The sequence below is a fragment of the Pristiophorus japonicus genome, chromosome 1, assembly GCF_044704955.1.
Source record: "Pristiophorus japonicus isolate sPriJap1 chromosome 1, sPriJap1.hap1, whole genome shotgun sequence".
NCBI lineage: Eukaryota > Metazoa > Chordata > Chondrichthyes > Pristiophoridae > Pristiophorus > Pristiophorus japonicus.
In genome coordinates this window covers 476726918-476749816 of record NC_091977.1, presented here as the reverse complement: position 1 = coordinate 476749816, position 22899 = coordinate 476726918, and the positions used below count along the sequence as shown (strand labels likewise).

General features: G+C 49.5%; 19 non-coding genes across 19 annotated transcripts; all 19 read right to left on the bottom strand.

Annotated features, from left to right (window-relative positions):
* Positions 1–438: 438 nt before the first annotated feature.
* Positions 439–511, bottom strand: trnar-acg (transfer RNA arginine (anticodon ACG)). The gene has a single exon. It is a non-coding gene; the product is annotated as a tRNA-Arg (tRNA).
* Positions 512–1674: 1163 nt separating this feature from the next.
* trnar-acg (transfer RNA arginine (anticodon ACG)) lies at positions 1675–1747 on the bottom strand. Its single transcript has one exon. It is a non-coding gene; the product is annotated as a tRNA-Arg (tRNA).
* A 1163-nt stretch (positions 1748–2910) lies between these two features.
* trnar-acg (transfer RNA arginine (anticodon ACG)) lies at positions 2911–2983 on the bottom strand. The gene has a single exon. It is a non-coding gene; the product is annotated as a tRNA-Arg (tRNA).
* A 1163-nt stretch (positions 2984–4146) lies between these two features.
* Positions 4147–4219, bottom strand: trnar-acg (transfer RNA arginine (anticodon ACG)). The gene has a single exon. It is a non-coding gene; the product is annotated as a tRNA-Arg (tRNA).
* A 1163-nt stretch (positions 4220–5382) lies between these two features.
* trnar-acg (transfer RNA arginine (anticodon ACG)) lies at positions 5383–5455 on the bottom strand. The gene has a single exon. It is a non-coding gene; the product is annotated as a tRNA-Arg (tRNA).
* Positions 5456–6618: 1163 nt separating this feature from the next.
* Positions 6619–6691, bottom strand: trnar-acg (transfer RNA arginine (anticodon ACG)). The gene has a single exon. It is a non-coding gene; the product is annotated as a tRNA-Arg (tRNA).
* A 1163-nt stretch (positions 6692–7854) lies between these two features.
* trnar-acg (transfer RNA arginine (anticodon ACG)) lies at positions 7855–7927 on the bottom strand. The gene has a single exon. It is a non-coding gene; the product is annotated as a tRNA-Arg (tRNA).
* A 1163-nt stretch (positions 7928–9090) lies between these two features.
* trnar-acg (transfer RNA arginine (anticodon ACG)) lies at positions 9091–9163 on the bottom strand. The gene has a single exon. It is a non-coding gene; the product is annotated as a tRNA-Arg (tRNA).
* A 1163-nt stretch (positions 9164–10326) lies between these two features.
* trnar-acg (transfer RNA arginine (anticodon ACG)) lies at positions 10327–10399 on the bottom strand. The gene has a single exon. It is a non-coding gene; the product is annotated as a tRNA-Arg (tRNA).
* A 1163-nt stretch (positions 10400–11562) lies between these two features.
* Positions 11563–11635, bottom strand: trnar-acg (transfer RNA arginine (anticodon ACG)). Its single transcript has one exon. It is a non-coding gene; the product is annotated as a tRNA-Arg (tRNA).
* Positions 11636–12798: 1163 nt separating this feature from the next.
* trnar-acg (transfer RNA arginine (anticodon ACG)) lies at positions 12799–12871 on the bottom strand. Its single transcript has one exon. It is a non-coding gene; the product is annotated as a tRNA-Arg (tRNA).
* A 1163-nt stretch (positions 12872–14034) lies between these two features.
* Positions 14035–14107, bottom strand: trnar-acg (transfer RNA arginine (anticodon ACG)). Its single transcript has one exon. It is a non-coding gene; the product is annotated as a tRNA-Arg (tRNA).
* A 1163-nt stretch (positions 14108–15270) lies between these two features.
* Positions 15271–15343, bottom strand: trnar-acg (transfer RNA arginine (anticodon ACG)). Its single transcript has one exon. It is a non-coding gene; the product is annotated as a tRNA-Arg (tRNA).
* Positions 15344–16506: 1163 nt separating this feature from the next.
* trnar-acg (transfer RNA arginine (anticodon ACG)) lies at positions 16507–16579 on the bottom strand. The gene has a single exon. It is a non-coding gene; the product is annotated as a tRNA-Arg (tRNA).
* Positions 16580–17742: 1163 nt separating this feature from the next.
* trnar-acg (transfer RNA arginine (anticodon ACG)) lies at positions 17743–17815 on the bottom strand. Its single transcript has one exon. It is a non-coding gene; the product is annotated as a tRNA-Arg (tRNA).
* Positions 17816–18978: 1163 nt separating this feature from the next.
* Positions 18979–19051, bottom strand: trnar-acg (transfer RNA arginine (anticodon ACG)). The gene has a single exon. It is a non-coding gene; the product is annotated as a tRNA-Arg (tRNA).
* A 1163-nt stretch (positions 19052–20214) lies between these two features.
* On the bottom strand, positions 20215–20287 carry trnar-acg (transfer RNA arginine (anticodon ACG)). Its single transcript has one exon. It is a non-coding gene; the product is annotated as a tRNA-Arg (tRNA).
* Positions 20288–21450: 1163 nt separating this feature from the next.
* On the bottom strand, positions 21451–21523 carry trnar-acg (transfer RNA arginine (anticodon ACG)). The gene has a single exon. It is a non-coding gene; the product is annotated as a tRNA-Arg (tRNA).
* Positions 21524–22686: 1163 nt separating this feature from the next.
* Positions 22687–22759, bottom strand: trnar-acg (transfer RNA arginine (anticodon ACG)). Its single transcript has one exon. It is a non-coding gene; the product is annotated as a tRNA-Arg (tRNA).
* Positions 22760–22899: the final 140 nt, after the last annotated feature.

Genomic DNA, 22899 nt, shown 5'->3' with positions numbered 1-22899 from the left:
CCAGATGTGAATGGGGAATTTGCTCAAATGGGAGAGCGCTTACTTTGCATGTGTGAGGCAGTGGGATCAATGCCTGCATTCTCCACTGTTCTTTTGGCTCAGTTAATAGTTCAGACACAAGAGTTGTGTCAGGTGTGGGTGAGCCCATCTGCTTCTGAAGGTCACCGCAGGCTGAGGGACATCAAATCCTTTGGTGTGCTGTCGCAGCAAAACTTCTCGATTTTTGCATGCATGCAGCTGAAATGGAAAGAAGGAAAAACATCTTTACAAGTATCAATGCCTTTTCTAAGGATTGAACTCAGGACCTTCAGATTATGAGACTGACGTGCTGCCTACTGCACTAAGAAGGTACTTCCCAGTTTAAGAGCTGGACAGTTTGACCAAATATGTTCGCTTACGTGGCATCCAAAGCCATAATGCAAAGATTGCAAAAATACTCGAGCCAGGTAGGAGTCGAACCTACAATCTTCTGATCCGTAGTCAGACGCGTTATCCATTGCGCCACTGGCCCAGCCTGTGAAAAATAGCTGCGACATCAGCAGGTGCACAGGACGGGCAGATTACAAGGCATGAGGCAGACAATCACCAAAGAGAGGCACCTCTGTCGCATCCCTTCGATTCACAGGTGGGAGAGCGGAGCAGTGCAGTAGAAAACAAAGCAAAGCATAGTCGTGCTTAGGTAGTTGGTTGCACTCCGGCTTGAAGCAGTGAGCATTCTTTTGAAGTATGTATGTGTGTGGTAAGTGGCAATTCGCTGAAGGCAGAGCTCTTAATATGACGAGCAGTTTACAGCTGAACATGTTGCAGCTGAGGCACAGGACAGTGCCTTCGCCGTTTTGCTTGAACACTTGCATCTGTGTGTCAGCAGGGAGTGCCTTTGAGCAGCAATGCATGAAAAGAGGCAGCACTTTCTTTCAGGCAAAGCCTCAGGCAATAGAATCATCTGTCCATCAGTCAGACAGGCCTCTCGCTTGCTCCCTCACGCTCGTGGCGGCTGCGACGTTACGCTCAACTCGCTTCCCTTCCGCAGGCTCGAGCTCTTCTTGGCGTCTTTCACCATATCCGTGGCTTCCAGTCCTGCCCTTGCTCGCTTGCTATTGCTCAGTAACGTCGATTGGAGCAAAGCATGAAAAGTGTTCAGGGAGCAGGCCAACCTGAAGCAGGAGATTTCTGCTGGTCGTGGAAGCGAGCAGGCAAGTGATAAGGGGCGAGTCAGATGCAATCTGGGAGCTAATACCAGATGTGAATGGGGAATTTGCTCAAATGGGAGAGCGCTTACTTTGCATGTGTGAGGCAGTGGGATCAATGCCTGCATTCTCCACTGTTCTTTTGGCTCAGTTAATAGTTCAGACACAAGAGTTGTGTCAGGTGTGGGTGAGCCCATCTGCTTCTGAAGGTCACCGCAGGCTGAGGGACATCAAATCCTTTGGTGTGCTGTCGCAGCAAAACTTCTCGATTTTTGCATGCATGCAGCTGAAATGGAAAGAAGGAAAAACATCTTTACAAGTATCAATGCCTTTTCTAAGGATTGAACTCAGGACCTTCAGATTATGAGACTGACGTGCTGCCTACTGCACTAAGAAGGTACTTCCCAGTTTAAGAGCTGGACAGTTTGACCAAATATGTTCGCTTACGTGGCATCCAAAGCCATAATGCAAAGATTGCAAAAATACTCGAGCCAGGTAGGAGTCGAACCTACAATCTTCTGATCCGTAGTCAGATGCGTTATCCATTGCGCCACTGGCCCAGTCTGTGAAAAATAGCTGCGACATCAGCAGGTGCACAGGACGGGCAGATTCCAAGGCATGAGGCAGACAATCACCAAAGAGAGGCACCTCTGTCGCATCCCTTCGATTCACAGGTGGGAGAGCGGAGCAGTGCAGTCGAAAACAAAGCAAAGCAAAGTCGTGCTTAGGTAGTTGGTTGCACTCCGGCTTGAAGCAGTGAGCATTCTTTTGAAGTATGTATGTGTGTGGTAAGTGGCAATTCGTTGAAGGCAGAGCTCTTAATATGACGAGCAGTTTACAGCTGAACATGTTGCAGCTGAGGCACAGGACAGTGCCTTCGCCGTTTTGCTTGAACACTTGCATCTGTGTGTCAGCAGGGAGTGCCTTTGAGCAGCAATGCATGAAAAGAGGCAGCACTTTCTTTCAGGCAAAGCCTCAGGCAATAGAATCATCTGTCCATCAGTCAGACAGGCCTCTCGCTTGCTCCCTCACGCTCATGGCGGCTGCGACGTTACGCTCAACTCGCTTCCCTTCCGCAGGCTCAAGCTCTTCTTGGCGTCTTTCACCATATCCGTGGCTTCCAGTCCTGCCCTTGCTCGCTTGCTATTGCTCAGTAACGTCGATTGGAGCAAAGCATGAAAAGTGTTCAGGGAGCAGGCCAACCTGAAGCAGGAGATTTCTGCTGGTCGTGGAAGCGAGCAGGCAAGTGATAAGGGGCGAGTCAGATGCAAACTGGGAGCTAATACCAGATGTGAATGGGGAATTTGCTCAAATGGGAGAGCGCTTACTTTGCATGTGTGAGGCAGTGGGATCAATGCCTGCATTCTCCACTGTTCTTTTGGCTCAGTTAATAGTTCAGACACAAGAGTTGTGTCAGGTGTGGGTGAGCCCATCTGCTTCTGAAGGTCACCGCAGGCTGAGGGACATCAAATCCTTTGGTGTGCTGTCGCAGCAAAACTTCTCGATTTTTGCATGCATGCAGCTGAAATGGAAAGAAGGAAAAACATCTTTACAAGTATCAATGCCTTTTCTAAGGATTGAACTCAGGACCTTCAGATTATGAGACTGACGTGCTGCCTACTGCACTAAGAAGGTACTTCCCAGTTTAAGAGCTGGACAGTTTGACCAAATATGTTCGCTTACGTGGCATCCAAAGCCATAATGCAAAGATTGCAAAAATACTCGAGCCAGGTAGGAGTCGAACCTACAATCTTCTGATCCGTAGTCAGACGCGTTATCCATTGCGCCACTGGCCCAGCCTGTGAAAAATAGCTGCGACATCAGCAGGTGCACAGGACGGGCAGATTACAAGGCATGAGGCAGACAATCACCAAAGAGAGGCACCTCTGTCGCATCCCTTCGATTCACAGGTGGGAGAGCGGAGCAGTGCAGTAGAAAACAAAGCAAAGCAAAGTCGTGCTTAGGTAGTTGGTTGCACTCCGGCTTGAAGCAGTGAGCATTCTTTTGAAGTATGTATGTGTGTGGTAAGTGGCAATTCGCTGAAGGCAGAGCTCTTAATATGACGAGCAGTTTACAGCTGAACATGTTGCAGCTGAGGCACAGGACAGTGCCTTCGCCGTTTTGCTTGAACACTTGCATCTGTGTGTCAGCAGGGAGTGCCTTTGAGCAGCAATGCATGAAAAGAGGCAGCACTTTCTTTCAGGCAAAGCCTCAGGCAATAGAATCATCTGTCCATCAGTCAGACAGGCCTCTCGCTTGCTCCCTCACGCTCGTGGCGGCTGCGACGTTACGCTCAACTCGCTTCCCTTCCGCAGGCTCGAGCTCTTCTTGGCGTCTTTCACCATATCCGTGGCTTCCAGTCCTGCCCTTGCTCGCTTGCTATTGCTCAGTAACGTCGATTGGAGCAAAGCATGAAAAGTGTTCAGGGAGCAGGCCAACCTGAAGCAGGAGATTTCTGCTGGTCGTGGAAGCGAGCAGGCAAGTGATAAGGGGCGAGTCAGATGCAATCTGGGAGCTAATACCAGATGTGAATGGGGAATTTGCTCAAATGGGAGAGCGCTTACTTTGCATGTGTGAGGCAGTGGGATCAATGCCTGCATTCTCCACTGTTCTTTTGGCTCAGTTAATAGTTCAGACACAAGAGTTGTGTCAGGTGTGGGTGAGCCCATCTGCTTCTGAAGGTCACCGCAGGCTGAGGGACATCAAATCCTTTGGTGTGCTGTCGCAGCAAAACTTCTCGATTTTTGCATGCATGCAGCTGAAATGGAAAGAAGGAAAAACATCTTTACAAGTATCAATGCCTTTTCTAAGGATTGAACTCAGGACCTTCAGATTATGAGACTGACGTGCTGCCTACTGCACTAAGAAGGTACTTCCCAGTTTAAGAGCTGGACAGTTTGACCAAATATGTTCGCTTACGTGGCATCCAAAGCCATAATGCAAAGATTGCAAAAATACTCGAGCCAGGTAGGAGTCGAACCTACAATCTTCTGATCCGTAGTCAGACGCGTTATCCATTGCGCCACTGGCCCAGTCTGTGAAAAATAGCTGCGACATCAGCAGGTGCACAGGACGGGCAGATTACAAGGCATGAGGCAGACAATCACCAAAGAGAGGCACCTCTGTCGCATCCCTTCGATTCACAGGTGGGAGAGCGGAGCAGTGCAGTAGAAAACAAAGCAATGCAAAGTCGTGCTTAGGTAGTTGGTTGCACTCCGGCTTGAAGCAGTGAGCATTCTTTTGAAGTATGTATGTGTGTGGTAAGTGGCAATTCGCTGAAGGCAGAGCTCTTAATATGACGAGCAGTTTACAGCTGAACATGTTGCAGCTGAGGCACAGGACAGTGCCTTCGCCGTTTTGCTTGAACACTTGCATCTGTGTGTCAGCAGGGAGTGCCTTTGAGCAGCAATGCATGAAAAGAGGCAGCACTTTCTTTCAGGCAAAGCCTCAGGCAATAGAATCATCTGTCCATCAGTCAGACAGGCCTCTCGCTTGCTCCCTCACGCTCGTGGCGGCTGCGACGTTACGCTCAACTCGCTTCCCTTCCGCAGGCTCGAGCTCTTCTTGGCGTCTTTCACCATATCCGTGGCTTCCAGTCCTGCCCTTGCTCGCTTGCTATTGCTCAGTAACGTCGATTGGAGCAAAGCATGAAAAGTGTTCAGGGAGCAGGCCAACCTGAAGCAGGAGATTTCTGCTGGTCGTGGAAGCGAGGAGGCAAGTGATAAGGGGCGAGTCAGATGCAAACTGGGAGCTAATACCAGATGTGAATGGGGAATTTGCTCAAATGGGAGAGCGCTTACTTTGCATGTGTGAGGCAGTGGGATCAATTCCTGCATTCTCCACTGTTCTTTTGGCTCAGTTAATAGTTCAGACACAAGAGTTGTGTCAGGTGTGGGTGAGCCCATCTGCTTCTGAAGGTCACCGCAGGCTGAGGGACATCAAATCCTTTGGTGTGCTGTCGCAGCAAAACTTCTCGATTTTTGCATGCATGCAGCTGAAATGGAAAGAAGGAAAAACATCTTTACAAGTATCAATGCCTTTTCTAAGGATTGAACTCAGGACCTTCAGATTATGAGACTGACGTGCTGCCTACTGCACTAAGAAGGTACTTCCCAGTTTAAGAGCTGGACAGTTTGACCAAATATGTTCGCTTACGTGGCATCCAAAGCCATAATGCAAAGATTGCAAAAATACTCGAGCCAGGTAGGAGTCGAACCTACAATCTTCTGATCCGTAGTCAGACGCGTTATCCATTGCGCCACTGGCCCAGTCTGTGAAAAATAGCTGCGACATCAGCAGGTGCACAGGACGGGCAGATTACAAGGCATGAGGCAGACAATCACCAAAGAGAGGCACCTCTGTCGCATCCCTTCGATTCACAGGTGGGAGAGCGGAGCAGTGCAGTAGAAAACAAAGCAAAGCAAAGTCGTGCTTAGGTAGTTGGTTGCACTCCGGCTTGAAGCAGTGAGCATTCTTTTGAAGTATGTATGTGTGTGGTAAGTGGCAATTCGCTGAAGGCAGAGCTCTTAATATGACGAGCAGTTTACAGCTGAACATGTTGCAGCTGAGGCACAGGACAGTGCCTTCGCCGTTTTGCTTGAACACTTGCATCTGTGTGTCAGCAGGGAGTGCCTTTGAGCAGCAATGCATGAAAAGAGGCAGCACTTTCTTTCAGGCAAAGCCTCAGGCAATAGAATCATCTGTCCATCAGTCAGACAGGCCTCTCGCTTGCTCCCTCACGCTCGTGGCGGCTGCGACGTTACGCTCAACTCGCTTCCCTTCCGCAGGCTCGAGCTCTTCTTGGCGTCTTTCACCATATCCGTGGCTTCCAGTCCTGCCCTTGCTCGCTTGCTATTGCTCAGTAACGTCGATTGGAGCAAAGCATGAAAAGTGTTCAGGGAGCAGGCCAACCTGAAGCAGGAGATTTCTGCTGGTCGTGGAAGCGAGCAGGCAAGTGATAAGGGGCGAGTCAGATGCAAACTGGGAGCTAATACCAGATGTGAATGGGGAATTTGCTCAAATGGGAGAGCGCTTACTTTGCATGTGTGAGGCAGTGGGATCAATGCCTGCATTCTCCACTGTTCTTTTGGCTCAGTTAATAGTTCAGACACAAGAGTTGTGTCAGGTGTGGGTGAGCCCATCTGCTTCTGAAGGTCACCGCAGGCTGAGGGACATCAAATCCTTTGGTGTGCTGTCGCAGCAAAACTTCTCGATTTTTGCATGCATGCAGCTGAAATGGAAAGAAGGAAAAACATCTTTACAAGTATCAATGCCTTTTCTAAGGATTGAACTCAGGACCTTCAGATTATGAGACTGACGTGCTGCCTACTGCACTAAGAAGGTACTTCCCAGTTTAAGAGCTGGACAGTTTGACCAAATATGTTCGCTTACGTGGCATCCAAAGCCATAATGCAAAGATTGCAAAAATACTCGAGCCAGGTAGGAGTCGAACCTACAATCTTCTGATCCGTAGTCAGACGCGTTATCCATTGCGCCACTGGCCCAGCCTGTGAAAAATAGCTGCGACATCAGCAGGTGCACAGGACGGGCAGATTACAAGGCATGAGGCAGACAATCACCAAAGAGAGGCACCTCTGTCGCATCCCTTCGATTCACAGGTGGGAGAGCGGAGCAGTGCAGTAGAAAACAAAGCAAAGCAAAGTCGTGCTTAGGTAGTTGGTTGCACTCCGGCTTGAAGCAGTGAGCATTCTTTTGAAGTATGTATGTGTGTGGTAAGTGGCAATTCGCTGAAGGCAGAGCTCTTAATATGACGAGCAGTTTACAGCTGAACATGTTGCAGCTGAGGCACAGGACAGTGCCTTCGCCGTTTTGCTTGAACACTTGCATCTGTGTGTCAGCAGGGAGTGCCTTTGAGCAGCAATGCATGAAAAGAGGCAGCACTTTCTTTCAGGCAAAGCCTCAGGCAATAGAATCATCTGTCCATCAGTCAGACAGGCCTCTCGCTTGCTCCCTCACGCTCGTGGCGGCTGCGACGTTACGCTCAACTCGCTTCCCTTCCGCAGGCTCGAGCTCTTCTTGGCGTCTTTCACCATATCCGTGGCTTCCAGTCCTGCCCTTGCTCGCTTGCTATTGCTCAGTAACGTCGATTGGAGCAAAGCATGAAAAGTGTTCAGGGAGCAGGCCAACCTGAAGCAGGAGATTTCTGCTGGTCGTGGAAGCGAGCAGGCAAGTGATAAGGGGCGAGTCAGATGCAAACTGGGAGCTAATACCAGATGTGAATGGGGAATTTGCTCAAATGGGAGAGCGCTTACTTTGCATGTGTGAGGCAGTGGGATCAATGCCTGCATTCTCCACTGTTCTTTTGGCTCAGTTAATAGTTCAGACACAAGAGTTGTGTCAGGTGTGGGTGAGCCCATCTGCTTCTGAAGGTCACCGCAGGCTGAGGGACATCAAATCCTTTGGTGTGCTGTCGCAGCAAAACTTCTCGATTTTTGCATGCATGCAGCTGAAATGGAAAGAAGGAAAAACATCTTTACAAGTATCAATGCCTTTTCTAAGGATTGAACTCAGGACCTTCAGATTATGAGACTGACGTGCTGCCTACTGCACTAAGAAGGTACTTCCCAGTTTAAGAGCTGGACAGTTTGACCAAATATGTTCGCTTACGTGGCATCCAAAGCCATAATGCAAAGATTGCAAAAATACTCGAGCCAGGTAGGAGTCGAACCTACAATCTTCTGATCCGTAGTCAGACGCGTTATCCATTGCGCCACTGGCCCAGCCTGTGAAAAATAGCTGCGACATCAGCAGGTGCACAGGACGGGCAGATTACAAGGCATGAGGCAGACAATCACCAAAGAGAGGCACCTCTGTCGCATCCCTTCGATTCACAGGTGGGAGAGCGGAGCAGTGCAGTAGAAAACAAAGCAAAGCAAAGTCGTGCTTAGGTAGTTGGTTGCACTCCGGCTTGAAGCAGTGAGCATTCTTTTGAAGTATGTATGTGTGTGGTAAGTGGCAATTCGTTGAAGGCAGAGCTCTTAATATGACGAGCAGTTTACAGCTGAACATGTTGCAGCTGAGGCACAGGACAGTGCCTTCGCCGTTTTGCTTGAACACTTGCATCTGTGTGTCAGCAGGGAGTGCCTTTGAGCAGCAATGCATGAAAAGAGGCAGCACTTTCTTTCAGGCAAAGCCTCAGGCAATAGAATCATCTGTCCATCAGTCAGACAGGCCTCTCGCTTGCTCCCTCACGCTCGTGGCGGCTGCGACGTTACGCTCAACTCGCTTCCCTTCCGCAGGCTCGAGCTCTTCTTGGCGTCTTTCACCATATCCGTGGCTTCCAGTCCTGCCCTTGCTCGCCTGCTATTGCTCAGTAACGTCGATTGGAGCAAAGCATAAAAAGTGTTCAGGGAGCAGGCCAACCTGAAGCAGGAGATTTCTGCTGGTCGTGGAAGCGAGCAGGCAAGTGATAAGGGGCGAGTCAGATGCAATCTGGGAGCTAATACCAGATGTGAATGGGGAATTTGCTCAAATGGGAGAGCGCTTACTTTGCATGTGTGAGGCAGTGGGATCAATGCCTGCATTCTCCACTGTTCTTTTGGCTCAGTTAATAGTTCAGACACAAGAGTTGTGTCAGGTGTGGGTGAGCCCATCTGCTTCTGAAGGTCACCGCAGGCTGAGGGACATCAAATCCTTTGGTGTGCTGTCGCAGCAAAACTTCTCGATTTTTGCATGCATGCAGCTGAAATGGAAAGAAGGAAAAACATCTTTACAAGTATCAATGCCTTTTCTAAGGATTGAACTCAGGACCTTCAGATTATGAGACTGACGTGCTGCCTACTGCACTAAGAAGGTACTTCCCAGTTTAAGAGCTGGACAGTTTGACCAAATATGTTCGCTTACGTGGCATCCAAAGCCATAATGCAAAGATTGCAAAAATACTCGAGCCAGGTAGGAGTCGAACCTACAATCTTCTGATCCGTAGTCAGACGCGTTATCCATTGCGCCACTGGCCCAGTCTGTGAAAACTAGCTGCGACATCAGCAGGTGCACAGGACGGGCAGATTACAAGGCATGAGGCAGACAATCACCAAAGAGAGGCACCTCTGTCGCATCCCTTCGATTCACAGGTGGGAGAGCGGAGCAGTGCAGTAGAAAACAAAGCAAAGCAAAGTCGTGCTTAGGTAGTTGGTTGCACTCCGGCTTGAAGCAGTGAGCATTCTTTTGAAGTATGTATGTGTGTGGTAAGTGGCAATTCGCTGAAGGCAGAGCTCTTAATATGACGAGCAGTTTACAGCTGAACATGTTGCAGCTGAGGCACAGGACAGTGCCTTCGCCGTTTTGCTTGAACACTTGCATCTGTGTGTCAGCAGGGAGTGCCTTTGAGCAGCAATGCATGAAAAGAGGCAGCACTTTCTTTCAGGCAAAGCCTCAGGCAATAGAATCATCTGTCCATCAGTCAGACAGGCCTCTCGCTTGCTCCCTCACGCTCGTGGCGGCTGCGACGTTACGCTCAACTCGCTTCCCTTCCGCAGGCTCGAGCTCTTCTTGGCGTCTTTCACCATATCCGTGGCTTCCAGTCCTGCCCTTGCTCGCTTGCTATTGCTCAGTAACGTCGATTGGAGCAAAGCATGAAAAGTGTTCAGGGAGCAGGCCAACCTGAAGCAGGAGATTTCTGCTGGTCGTGGAAGCGAGCAGGCAAGTGATAAGGGGCGAGTCAGATGCAAACTGGGAGCTAATACCAGATGTGAATGGGGAATTTGCTCAAATGGGAGAGCGCTTACTTTGCATGTGTGAGGCAGTGGGATCAATGCCTGCATTCTCCACTGTTCTTTTGGCTCAGTTAATAGTTCAGACACAAGAGTTGTGTCAGGTGTGGGTGAGCCCATCTGCTTCTGAAGGTCACCGCAGGCTGAGGGACATCAAATCCTTTGGTGTGCTGTCGCAGCAAAACTTCTCGATTTTTGCATGCATGCAGCTGAAATGGAAAGAAGGAAAAACATCTTTACAAGTATCAATGCCTTTTCTAAGGATTGAACTCAGGACCTTCAGATTATGAGACTGACGTGCTGCCTACTGCACTAAGAAGGTACTTCCCAGTTTAAGAGCTGGACAGTTTGACCAAATATGTTCGCTTACGTGGCATCCAAAGCCATAATGCAAAGATTGCAAAAATACTCGAGCCAGGTAGGAGTCGAACCTACAATCTTCTGATCCGTAGTCAGACGCGTTATCCATTGCGCCACTGGCCCAGCCTGTGAAAAATAGCTGCGACATCAGCAGGTGCACAGGACGGGCAGATTACAAGGCATGAGGCAGACAATCACCAAAGAGAGGCACCTCTGTCGCATCCCTTCGATTCACAGGTGGGAGAGCGGAGCAGTGCAGTAGAAAACAAAGCAAAGCAAAGTCGTGCTTAGGTAGTTGGTTGCACTCCGGCTTGAAGCAGTGAGCATTCTTTTGAAGTATGTATGTGTGTGGTAAGTGGCAATTCGTTGAAGGCAGAGCTCTTAATATGACGAGCAGTTTACAGCTGAACATGTTGCAGCTGAGGCACAGGACAGTGCCTTCGCCGTTTTGCTTGAACACTTGCATCTGTGTGTCAGCAGGGAGTGCCTTTGAGCAGCAATGCATGAAAAGAGGCAGCACTTTCTTTCAGGCAAAGCCTCAGGCAATAGAATCATCTGTCCATCAGTCAGACAGGCCTCTCGCTTGCTCCCTCACGCTCTTGGCGGCTGCGACGTTACGCTCAACTCGCTTCCCTTCCGCAGGCTCGAGCTCTTCTTGGCGTCTTTCACCATATCCGTGGCTTCCAGTCCTGCCCTTGCTCGCCTGCTATTGCTCAGTAACGTCGATTGGAGCAAAGCATAAAAAGTGTTCAGGGAGCAGGCCAACCTGAAGCAGGAGATTTCTGCTGGTCGTGGAAGCGAGCAGGCAAGTGATAAGGGGCGAGTCAGATGCAATCTGGGAGCTAATACCAGATGTGAATGGGGAATTTGCTCAAATGGGAGAGCGCTTACTTTGCATGTGTGAGGCAGTGGGATCAATGCCTGCATTCTCCACTGTTCTTTTGGCTCAGTTAATAGTTCAGACACAAGAGTTGTGTCAGGTGTGGGTGAGCCCATCTGCTTCTGAAGGTCACCGCAGGCTGAGGGACATCAAATCCTTTGGTGTGCTGTCGCAGCAAAACTTCTCGATTTTTGCATGCATGCAGCTGAAATGGAAAGAAGGAAAAACATCTTTACAAGTATCAATGCCTTTTCTAAGGATTGAACTCAGGACCTTCAGATTATGAGACTGACGTGCTGCCTACTGCACTAAGAAGGTACTTCCCAGTTTAAGAGCTGGACAGTTTGACCAAATATGTTCGCTTACGTGGCATCCAAAGCCATAATGCAAAGATTGCAAAAATACTCGAGCCAGGTAGGAGTCGAACCTACAATCTTCTGATCCGTAGTCAGACGCGTTATCCATTGCGCCACTGGCCCAGTCTGTGAAAACTAGCTGCGACATCAGCAGGTGCACAGGACGGGCAGATTACAAGGCATGAGGCAGACAATCACCAAAGAGAGGCACCTCTGTCGCATCCCTTCGATTCACAGGTGGGAGAGCGGAGCAGTGCAGTAGAAAACAAAGCAAAGCAAAGTCGTGCTTAGGTAGTTGGTTGCACTCCGGCTTGAAGCAGTGAGCATTCTTTTGAAGTATGTATGTGTGTGGTAAGTGGCAATTCGCTGAAGGCAGAGCTCTTAATATGACGAGCAGTTTACAGCTGAACATGTTGCAGCTGAGGCACAGGACAGTGCCTTCGCCGTTTTGCTTGAACACTTGCATCTGTGTGTCAGCAGGGAGTGCCTTTGAGCAGCAATGCATGAAAAGAGGCAGCACTTTCTTTCAGGCAAAGCCTCAGGCAATAGAATCATCTGTCCATCAGTCAGACAGGCCTCTCGCTTGCTCCCTCACGCTCGTGGCGGCTGCGACGTTACGCTCAACTCGCTTCCCTTCCGCAGGCTCGAGCTCTTCTTGGCGTCTTTCACCATATCCGTGGCTTCCAGTCCTGCCCTTGCTCGCTTGCTATTGCTCAGTAACGTCGATTGGAGCAAAGCATGAAAAGTGTTCAGGGAGCAGGCCAACCTGAAGCAGGAGATTTCTGCTGGTCGTGGAAGCGAGCAGGCAAGTGATAAGGGGCGAGTCAGATGCAAACTGGGAGCTAATACCAGATGTGAATGGGGAATTTGCTCAAATGGGAGAGCGCTTACTTTGCATGTGTGAGGCAGTGGGATCAATGCCTGCATTCTCCACTGTTCTTTTGGCTCAGTTAATAGTTCAGACACAAGAGTTGTGTCAGGTGTGGGTGAGCCCATCTGCTTCTGAAGGTCACCGCAGGCTGAGGGACATCAAATCCTTTGGTGTGCTGTCGCAGCAAAACTTCTCGATTTTTGCATGCATGCAGCTGAAATGGAAAGAAGGAAAAACATCTTTACAAGTATCAATGCCTTTTCTAAGGATTGAACTCAGGACCTTCAGATTATGAGACTGACGTGCTGCCTACTGCACTAAGAAGGTACTTCCCAGTTTAAGAGCTGGACAGTTTGACCAAATATGTTCGCTTACGTGGCATCCAAAGCCATAATGCAAAGATTGCAAAAATACTCGAGCCAGGTAGGAGTCGAACCTACAATCTTCTGATCCGTAGTCAGACGCGTTATCCATTGCGCCACTGGCCCAGTCTGTGAAAAATAGCTGCGACATCAGCAGGTGCACAGGACGGGCAGATTACAAGGCATGAGGCAGACAATCACCAAAGAGAGGCACCTCTGTCGCATCCCTTCGATTCACAGGTGGGAGAGCGGAGCAGTGCAGTAGAAAACAAAGCAAAGCAAAGTCGTGCTTAGGTAGTTGGTTGCACTCCGGCTTGAAGCAGTGAGCATTCTTTTGAAGTATGTATGTGTGTGGTAAGTGGCAATTCGCTGAAGGCAGAGCTCTTAATATGACGAGCAGTTTACAGCTGAACATGTTGCAGCTGAGGCACAGGACAGTGCCTTCGCCGTTTTGCTTGAACACTTGCATCTGTGTGTCAGCAGGGAGTGCCTTTGAGCAGCAATGCATGAAAAGAGGCAGCACTTTCTTTCAGGCAAAGCCTCAGGCAATAGAATCATCTGTCCATCAGTCAGACAGGCCTCTCGCTTGCTCCCTCATGCTCGTGGCGGCTGCAACGTTACGCTCAACTCGCTTCCCTTCCGCAGGCTCGAGCTCTTCTTGGCGTCTTTCACCATATCCGTGGCTTCCAGTCCTGCCCTTGCTCGCTTGCTATTGCTCAGTAACGTCGATTGGAGCAAAGCATGAAAAGTGTTCAGGGAGCAGGCCAACCTGAAGCAGGAGATTTCTGCTGGTCGTGGAAGCGAGCAGGCAAGTGATAAGGGGCGAGTCAGATGCAAACTGGGAGCTAATACCAGATGTGAATGGGGAATTTGCTCAAATGGGAGAGCGCTTACTTTGCATGTGTGAGGCAGTGGGATCAATGCCTGCATTCTCCACTGTTCTTTTGGCTCAGTTAATAGTTCAGACACAAGAGTTGTGTCAGGTGTGGGTGAGCCCATCTGCTTCTGAAGGTCACCGCAGGCTGAGGGACATCAAATCCTTTGGTGTGCTGTCGCAGCAAAACTTCTCGATTTTTGCATGCATGCAGCTGAAATGGAAAGAAGGAAAAACATCTTTACAAGTATCAATGCCTTTTCTAAGGATTGAACTCAGGACCTTCAGATTATGAGACTGACGTGCTGCCTACTGCACTAAGAAGGTACTTCCCAGTTTAAGAGCTGGACAGTTTGACCAAATATGTTCGCTTACGTGGCATCCAAAGCCATAATGCAAAGATTGCAAAAATACTCGAGCCAGGTAGGAGTCGAACCTACAATCTTCTGATCCGTAGTCAGACGCGTTATCCATTGCGCCACTGGCCCAGTCTGTGAAAAATAGCTGCGACATCAGCAGGTGCACAGGACGGGCAGATTACAAGGCATGAGGCAGACAATCACCAAAGAGAGGCACCTCTGTCGCATCCCTTCGATTCACAGGTGGGAGAGCGGAGCAGTGCAGTAGAAAACAAAGCAAAGCAAAGTCGTGCTTAGGTAGTTGGTTGCACTCCGGCTTGAAGCAGTGAGCATTCTTTTGAAGTATGTATGTGTGTGGTAAGTGGCAATTCGCTGAAGGCAGAGCTCTTAATATGACGAGCAGTTTACAGCTGAACATGTTGCAGCTGAGGCACAGGACAGTGCCTTCGCCGTTTTGCTTGAACACTTGCATCTGTGTGTCAGCAGGGAGTGCCTTTGAGCAGCAATGCATGAAAAGAGGCAGCACTTTCTTTCAGGCAAAGCCTCAGGCAATAGAATCATCTGTCCATCAGTCAGACAGGCCTCTCGCTTGCTCCCTCACGCTCGTGGCGGCTGCGACGTTACGCTCAACTCGCTTCCCTTCCGCAGGCTCGAGCTCTTCTTGGCGTCTTTCACCATATCCGTGGCTTCCAGTCCTGCCCTTGCTCGCTTGCTATTGCTCAGTAACGTCGATTGGAGCAAAGCATGAAAAGTGTTCAGGGAGCAGGCCAACCTGAAGCAGGAGATTTCTGCTGGTCGTGGAAGCGAGCAGGCAAGTGATAAGGGGCGAGTCAGATGCAAACTGGGAGCTAATACCAGATGTGAATGGGGAATTTGCTCAAATGGGAGAGCGCTTACTTTGCATGTGTGAGGCAGTGGGATCAATGCCTGCATTCTCCACTGTTCTTTTGGCTCAGTTAATAGTTCAGACACAAGAGTTGTGTCAGGTGTGGGTGAGCCCATCTGCTTCTGAAGGTCACCGCAGGCTGAGGGACATCAAATCCTTTGGTGTGCTGTCGCAGCAAAACTTCTCGATTTTTGCATGCATGCAGCTGAAATGGAAAGAAGGAAAAACATCTTTACAAGTATCAATGCCTTTTCTAAGGATTGAACTCAGGACCTTCAGATTATGAGACTGACGTGCTGCCTACTGCACTAAGAAGGTACTTCCCAGTTTAAGAGCTGGACAGTTTGACCAAATATGTTCGCTTACGTGGCATCCAAAGCCATAATGCAAAGATTGCAAAAATACTCGAGCCAGGTAGGAGTCGAACCTACAATCTTCTGATCCGTAGTCAGACGCGTTATCCATTGCGCCACTGGCCCAGCCTGTGAAAAATAGCTGCGACATCAGCAGGTGCACAGGACGGGCAGATTACAAGGCATGAGGCAGACAATCACCAAAGAGAGGCACCTCTGTCGCATCCCTTCGATTCACAGGTGGGAGAGCGGAGCAGTGCAGTAGAAAACAAAGCAAAGCAAAGTCGTGCTTAGGTAGTTGGTTGCACTCCGGCTTGAAGCAGTGAGCATTCTTTTGAAGTATGTATGTGTGTGGTAAGTGGCAATTCGTTGAAGGCAGAGCTCTTAATATGACGAGCAGTTTACAGCTGAACATGTTGCAGCTGAGGCACAGGACAGTGCCTTCGCCGTTTTGCTTGAACACTTGCATCTGTGTGTCAGCAGGGAGTGCCTTTGAGCAGCAATGCATGAAAAGAGGCAGCACTTTCTTTCAGGCAAAGCCTCAGGCAATAGAATCATCTGTCCATCAGTCAGACAGGCCTCTCGCTTGCTCCCTCACGCTCGTGGCGGCTGCGACGTTACGCTCAACTCGCTTCCCTTCCGCAGGCTCGAGCTCTTCTTGGCGTCTTTCACCATATCCGTGGCTTCCAGTCCTGCCCTTGCTCGCCTGCTATTGCTCAGTAACGTCGATTGGAGCAAAGCATAAAAAGTGTTCAGGGAGCAGGCCAACCTGAAGCAGGAGATTTCTGCTGGTCGTGGAAGCGAGCAGGCAAGTGATAAGGGGCGAGTCAGATGCAATCTGGGAGCTAATACCAGATGTGAATGGGGAATTTGCTCAAATGGGAGAGCGCTTACTTTGCATGTGTGAGGCAGTGGGATCAATGCCTGCATTCTCCACTGTTCTTTTGGCTCAGTTAATAGTTCAGACACAAGAGTTGTGTCAGGTGTGGGTGAGCCCATCTGCTTCTGAAGGTCACCGCAGGCTGAGGGACATCAAATCCTTTGGTGTGCTGTCGCAGCAAAACTTCTCGATTTTTGCATGCATGCAGCTGAAATGGAAAGAAGGAAAAACATCTTTACAAGTATCAATGCCTTTTCTAAGGATTGAACTCAGGACCTTCAGATTATGAGACTGACGTGCTGCCTACTGCACTAAGAAGGTACTTCCCAGTTTAAGAGCTGGACAGTTTGACCAAATATGTTCGCTTACGTGGCATCCAAAGCCATAATGCAAAGATTGCAAAAATACTCGAGCCAGGTAGGAGTCGAACCTACAATCTTCTGATCCGTAGTCAGACGCGTTATCCATTGCGCCACTGGCCCAGTCTGTGAAAACTAGCTGCGACATCAGCAGGTGCACAGGACGGGCAGATTACAAGGCATGAGGCAGACAATCACCAAAGAGAGGCACCTCTGTCGCATCCCTTCGATTCACAGGTGGGAGAGCGGAGCAGTGCAGTAGAAAACAAAGCAAAGCAAAGTCGTGCTTAGGTAGTTGGTTGCACTCCGGCTTGAAGCAGTGAGCATTCTTTTGAAGTATGTATGTGTGTGGTAAGTGGCAATTCGCTGAAGGCAGAGCTCTTAATATGACGAGCAGTTTACAGCTGAACATGTTGCAGCTGAGGCACAGGACAGTGCCTTCGCCGTTTTGCTTGAACACTTGCATCTGTGTGTCAGCAGGGAGTGCCTTTGAGCAGCAATGCATGAAAAGAGGCAGCACTTTCTTTCAGGCAAAGCCTCAGGCAATAGAATCATCTGTCCATCAGTCAGACAGGCCTCTCGCTTGCTCCCTCACGCTCGTGGCGGCTGCGACGTTACGCTCAACTCGCTTCCCTTCCGCAGGCTCGAGCTCTTCTTGGCGTCTTTCACCATATCCGTGGCTTCCAGTCCTGCCCTTGCTCGCTTGCTATTGCTCAGTAACGTCGATTGGAGCAAAGCATGAAAAGTGTTCAGGGAGCAGGCCAACCTGAAGCAGGAGATTTCTGCTGGTCGTGGAAGCGAGCAGGCAAGTGATAAGGGGCGAGTCAGATGCAAACTGGGAGCTAATACCAGATGTGAATGGGGAATTTGCTCAAATGGGAGAGCGCTTACTTTGCATGTGTGAGGCAGTGGGATCAATGCCTGCATTCTCCACTGTTCTTTTGGCTCAGTTAATAGTTCAGACACAAGAGTTGTGTCAGGTGTGGGTGAGCCCATCTGCTTCTGAAGGTCACCGCAGGCTGAGGGACATCAAATCCTTTGGTGTGCTGTCGCAGCAAAACTTCTCGATTTTTGCATGCATGCAGCTGAAATGGAAAGAAGGAAAAACATCTTTACAAGTATCAATGCCTTTTCTAAGGATTGAACTCAGGACCTTCAGATTATGAGACTGACGTGCTGCCTACTGCACTAAGAAGGTACTTCCCAGTTTAAGAGCTGGACAGTTTGACCAAATATGTTCGCTTACGTGGCATCCAAAGCCATAATGCAAAGATTGCAAAAATACTCGAGCCAGGTAGGAGTCGAACCTACAATCTTCTGATCCGTAGTCAGACGCGTTATCCATTGCGCCACTGGCCCAGTCTGTGAAAAATAGCTGCGACATCAGCAGGTGCACAGGACGGGCAGATTACAAGGCATGAGGCAGACAATCACCAAAGAGAGGCACCTCTGTCGCATCCCTTCGATTCACAGGTGGGAGAGCGGAGCAGTGCAGTAGAAAACAAAGCAAAGCAAAGTCGTGCTTAGGTAGTTGGTTGCACTCCGGCTTGAAGCAGTGAGCATTCTTTTGAAGTATGTATGTGTGTGGTAAGTGGCAATTCGCTGAAGGCAGAGCTCTTAATATGACGAGCAGTTTACAGCTGAACATGTTGCAGCTGAGGCACAGGACAGTGCCTTCGCCGTTTTGCTTGAACACTTGCATCTGTGTGTCAGCAGGGAGTGCCTTTGAGCAGCAATGCATGAAAAGAGGCAGCACTTTCTTTCAGGCAAAGCCTCAGGCAATAGAATCATCTGTCCATCAGTCAGACAGGCCTCTCGCTTGCTCCCTCATGCTCGTGGCGGCTGCAACGTTACGCTCAACTCGCTTCCCTTCCGCAGGCTCGAGCTCTTCTTGGCGTCTTTCACCATATCCGTGGCTTCCAGTCCTGCCCTTGCTCGCTTGCTATTGCTCAGTAACGTCGATTGGAGCAAAGCATGAAAAGTGTTCAGGGAGCAGGCCAACCTGAAGCAGGAGATTTCTGCTGGTCGTGGAAGCGAGCAGGCAAGTGATAAGGGGCGAGTCAGATGCAAACTGGGAGCTAATACCAGATGTGAATGGGGAATTTGCTCAAATGGGAGAGCGCTTACTTTGCATGTGTGAGGCAGTGGGATCAATGCCTGCATTCTCCACTGTTCTTTTGGCTCAGTTAATAGTTCAGACACAAGAGTTGTGTCAGGTGTGGGTGAGCCCATCTGCTTCTGAAGGTCACCGCAGGCTGAGGGACATCAAATCCTTTGGTGTGCTGTCGCAGCAAAACTTCTCGATTTTTGCATGCATGCAGCTGAAATGGAAAGAAGGAAAAACATCTTTACAAGTATCAATGCCTTTTCTAAGGATTGAACTCAGGACCTTCAGATTATGAGACTGACGTGCTGCCTACTGCACTAAGAAGGTACTTCCCAGTTTAAGAGCTGGACAGTTTGACCAAATATGTTCGCTTACGTGGCATCCAAAGCCATAATGCAAAGATTGCAAAAATACTCGAGCCAGGTAGGAGTCGAACCTACAATCTTCTGATCCGTAGTCAGACGCGTTATCCATTGCGCCACTGGCCCAGTCTGTGAAAAATAGCTGCGACATCAGCAGGTGCACAGGACGGGCAGATTACAAGGCATGAGGCAGACAATCACCAAAGAGAGGCACCTCTGTCGCATCCCTTCGATTCACAGGTGGGAGAGCGGAGCAGTGCAGTAGAAAACAAAGCAATGCAAAGTCGTGCTTAGGTAGTTGGTTGCACTCCGGCTTGAAGCAGTGAGCATTCTTTTGAAGTATGTATGTGTGTGGTAAGTGGCAATTCGCTGAAGGCAGAGCTCTTAATATGACGAGCAGTTTACAGCTGAACATGTTGCAGCTGAGGCACAGGACAGTGCCTTCGCCGATTTGCTTGAACACTTGCATCTGTGTGTCAGCAGGGAGTGCCTTTGAGCAGCAATGCATGAAAAGAGGCAGCACTTTCTTTCAGGCAAAGCCTCAGGCAATAGAATCATCTGTCCATCAGTCAGACAGGCCTCTCGCTTGCTCCCTCACGCTCGTGGCGGCTGCGACGTTACGCTCAACTCGCTTCCCTTCCGCAGGCTCGAGCTCTTCTTGGCGTCTTTCACCATATCCGTGGCTTCCAGTCCTGCCCTTGCTCGCTTGCTATTGCTCAGTAACGTCGATTGGAGCAAAGCATGAAAAGTGTTCAGGGAGCAGGCCAACCTGAAGCAGGAGATTTCTGCTGGTCGTGGAAGCGAGCAGGCAAGTGATAAGGGGCGAGTCAGATGCAAACTGGGAGCTAATACCAGATGTGAATGGGGAATTTGCTCAAATGGGAGAGTGCTTACTTTGCACGTGTGAGGCAGTGGGATCAATGCCTGCATTCTCCACTGTTCTTTTGGCTCAGTTAATAGTTCAGACACAAGAGTTGTGTCAGGTGTGGGTGAGCCCATCTGCTTCTGAAGGTCACCGCAGGCTGAGGGACATCAAATCCTTTGGTGTGCTGTCGCAGCAAAACTTCTCGATTTTTGCATGCATGCAGCTGAAATGGAAAGAAGGAAAAACATCTTTACAAGTATCAATGCCTTTTCTAAGGATTGAACTCAGGACCTTCAGATTATGAGACTGACGTGCTGCCTACTGCACTAAGAAGGTACTTCCCAGTTTAAGAGCTGGACAGTTTGACCAAATATGTTCGCTTACGTGGCATCCAAAGCCATAATGCAAAGATTGCAAAAATACTCGAGCCAGGTAGGAGTCGAACCTACAATCTTCTGATCCGTAGTCAGACGCGTTATCCATTGCGCCACTGGCCCAGTCTGTGAAAAATAGCTGCGACATCAGCAGGTGCACAGGACGGGCAGATTACAAGGCATGAGGCAGACAATCACCAAAGAGAGGCACCTCTGTCGCATCCCTTCGATTCACAGGTGGGAGAGCGGAGCAGTGCAGTAGAAAACAAAGCAAAGCAAAGTCGTGCTTAGGTAGTTGGTTGCACTCCGGCTTGAAGCAGTGAGCATTCTTTTGAAGTATGTATGTGTGTGGTAAGTGGCAATTCGCTGAAGGCAGAGCTCTTAATATGACGAGCAGTTTACAGCTGAACATGTTGCAGCTGAGGCACAGGACAGTGCCTTCGCCGTTTTGCTTGAACACTTGCATCTGTGTGTCAGCAGGGAGTGCCTTTGAGCAGCAATGCATGAAAAGAGGCAGCACTTTCTTTCAGGCAAAGCCTCAGGCAATAGAATCATCTGTCCATCAGTCAGACAGGCCTCTCGCTTGCTCCCTCACGCTCGTGGCGGCTGCGACGTTACGCTCAACTCGCTTCCCTTCCGCAGGCTCGAGCTCTTCTTGGCGTCTTTCACCATATCCGTGGCTTCCAGTCCTGCCCTTGCTCGCTTGCTATTGCTCAGTAACGTCGATTGGAGCAAAGCATGAAAAGTGTTCAGGGAGCAGGCCAACCTGAAGCAGGAGATTTCTGCTGGTCGTGGAAGCGAGCAGGCAAGTGATATGGGGCGAGTCAGATGCAAACTGGGAGCTAATACCAGATGTGAATGGGGAATTTGCTCAAATGGGAGAGCGCTTACTTTGCATGTGTGAGGCAGTGGGATCAATGCCTGCATTCTCCACTGTTCTTTTGGCTCAGTTAATAGTTCAGACACAAGAGTTGTGTCAGGTGTGGGTGAGCCCATCTGCTTCTGAAGGTCACCGCAGGCTGAGGGACATCAAATCCTTTGGTGTGCTGTCGCAGCAAAACTTCTCGATTTTTGCATGCATGCAGCTGAAATGGAAAGAAGGAAAAACATCTTTACAAGTATCAATGCCTTTTCTAAGGATTGAACTCAGGACCTTCAGATTATGAGACTGACGTGCTGCCTACTGCACTAAGAAGGTACTTCCCAGTTTAAGAGCTGGACAGTTTGACCAAATATGTTCGCTTACGTGGCATCCAAAGCCATAATGCAAAGATTGCAAAAATACTCGAGCCAGGTAGGAGTCGAACCTACAATCTTCTGATCCGTAGTCAGACGCGTTATCCATTGCGCCACTGGCCCAGCCTGTGAAAAATAGCTGCGACATCAGCAGGTGCACAGGACGGGCAGATTACAAGGCATGAGGCAGACAATCACCAAAGAGAGGCACCTCTGTCGCATCCCTTCGATTCACAGGTGGGAGAGCGGAGCAGTGCAGTAGAAAACAAAGCAAAGCAAAGTCGTGCTTAGGTAGTTGGTTGCACTCCGGCTTGAAGCAGTGAGCATTCTTTTGAAGTATGTATGTGTGTGGTAAGTGGCAATTCGTTGAAGGCAGAGCTCTTAATATGACGAGCAGTTTACAGCTGAACATGTTGCAGCTGAGGCACAGGACAGTGCCTTCGCCGTTTTGCTTGAACACTTGCATCTGTGTGTCAGCAGGGAGTGCCTTTGAGCAGCAATGCATGAAAAGAGGCAGCACTTTCTTTCAGGCAAAGCCTCAGGCAATAGAATCATCTGTCCATCAGTCAGACAGGCCTCTCGCTTGCTCCCTCACGCTCGTGGCGGCTGCGACGTTACGCTCAACTCGCTTCCCTTCCGCAGGCTCGAGCTCTTCTTGGCGTCTTTCACCATATCCGTGGCTTCCAGTCCTGCCCTTGCTCGCCTGCTATTGCTCAGTAACGTCGATTGGAGCAAAGCATAAAAAGTGTTCAGGGAGCAGGCCAACCTGAAGCAGGAGATTTCTGCTGGTCGTGGAAGCGAGCAGGCAAGTGATAAGGGGCGAGTCAGATGCAATCTGGGAGCTAATACCAGATGTGAATGGGGAATTTGCTCAAATGGGAGAGCGCTTACTTTGCATGTGTGAGGCAGTGGGATCAATGCCTGCATTCTCCACTGTTCTTTTGGCTCAGTTAATAGTTCAGACACAAGAGTTGTGTCAGGTGTGGGTGAGCCCATCTGCTTCTGAAGGTCACCGCAGGCTGAGGGACATCAAATCCTTTGGTGTGCTGTCGCAGCAAAACTTCTCGATTTTTGCATGCATGCAGCTGAAATGGAAAGAAGGAAAAACATCTTTACAAGTATCAATGCCTTTTCTAAGGATTGAACTCAGGACCTTCAGATTATGAGACTGACGTGCTGCCTACTGCACTAAGAAGGTACTTCCCAGTTTAAGAGCTGGACAGTTTGACCAAATATGTTCGCTTACGTGGCATCCAAAGCCATAATGCAAAGATTGCAAAAATACTCGAGCCAGGTAGGAGTCGAACCTACAATCTTCTGATCCGTAGTCAGACGCGTTATCCATTGCGCCACTGGCCCAGTCTGTGAAAAATAGCTGCGACATCAGCAGGTGCACAGGACGGGCAGATTACAAGGCATGAGGCAGACAATCACCAAAGAGAGGCACCTCTGTCGCATCCCTTCGATTCACAGGTGGGAGAGCGGAGCAGTGCAGTAGA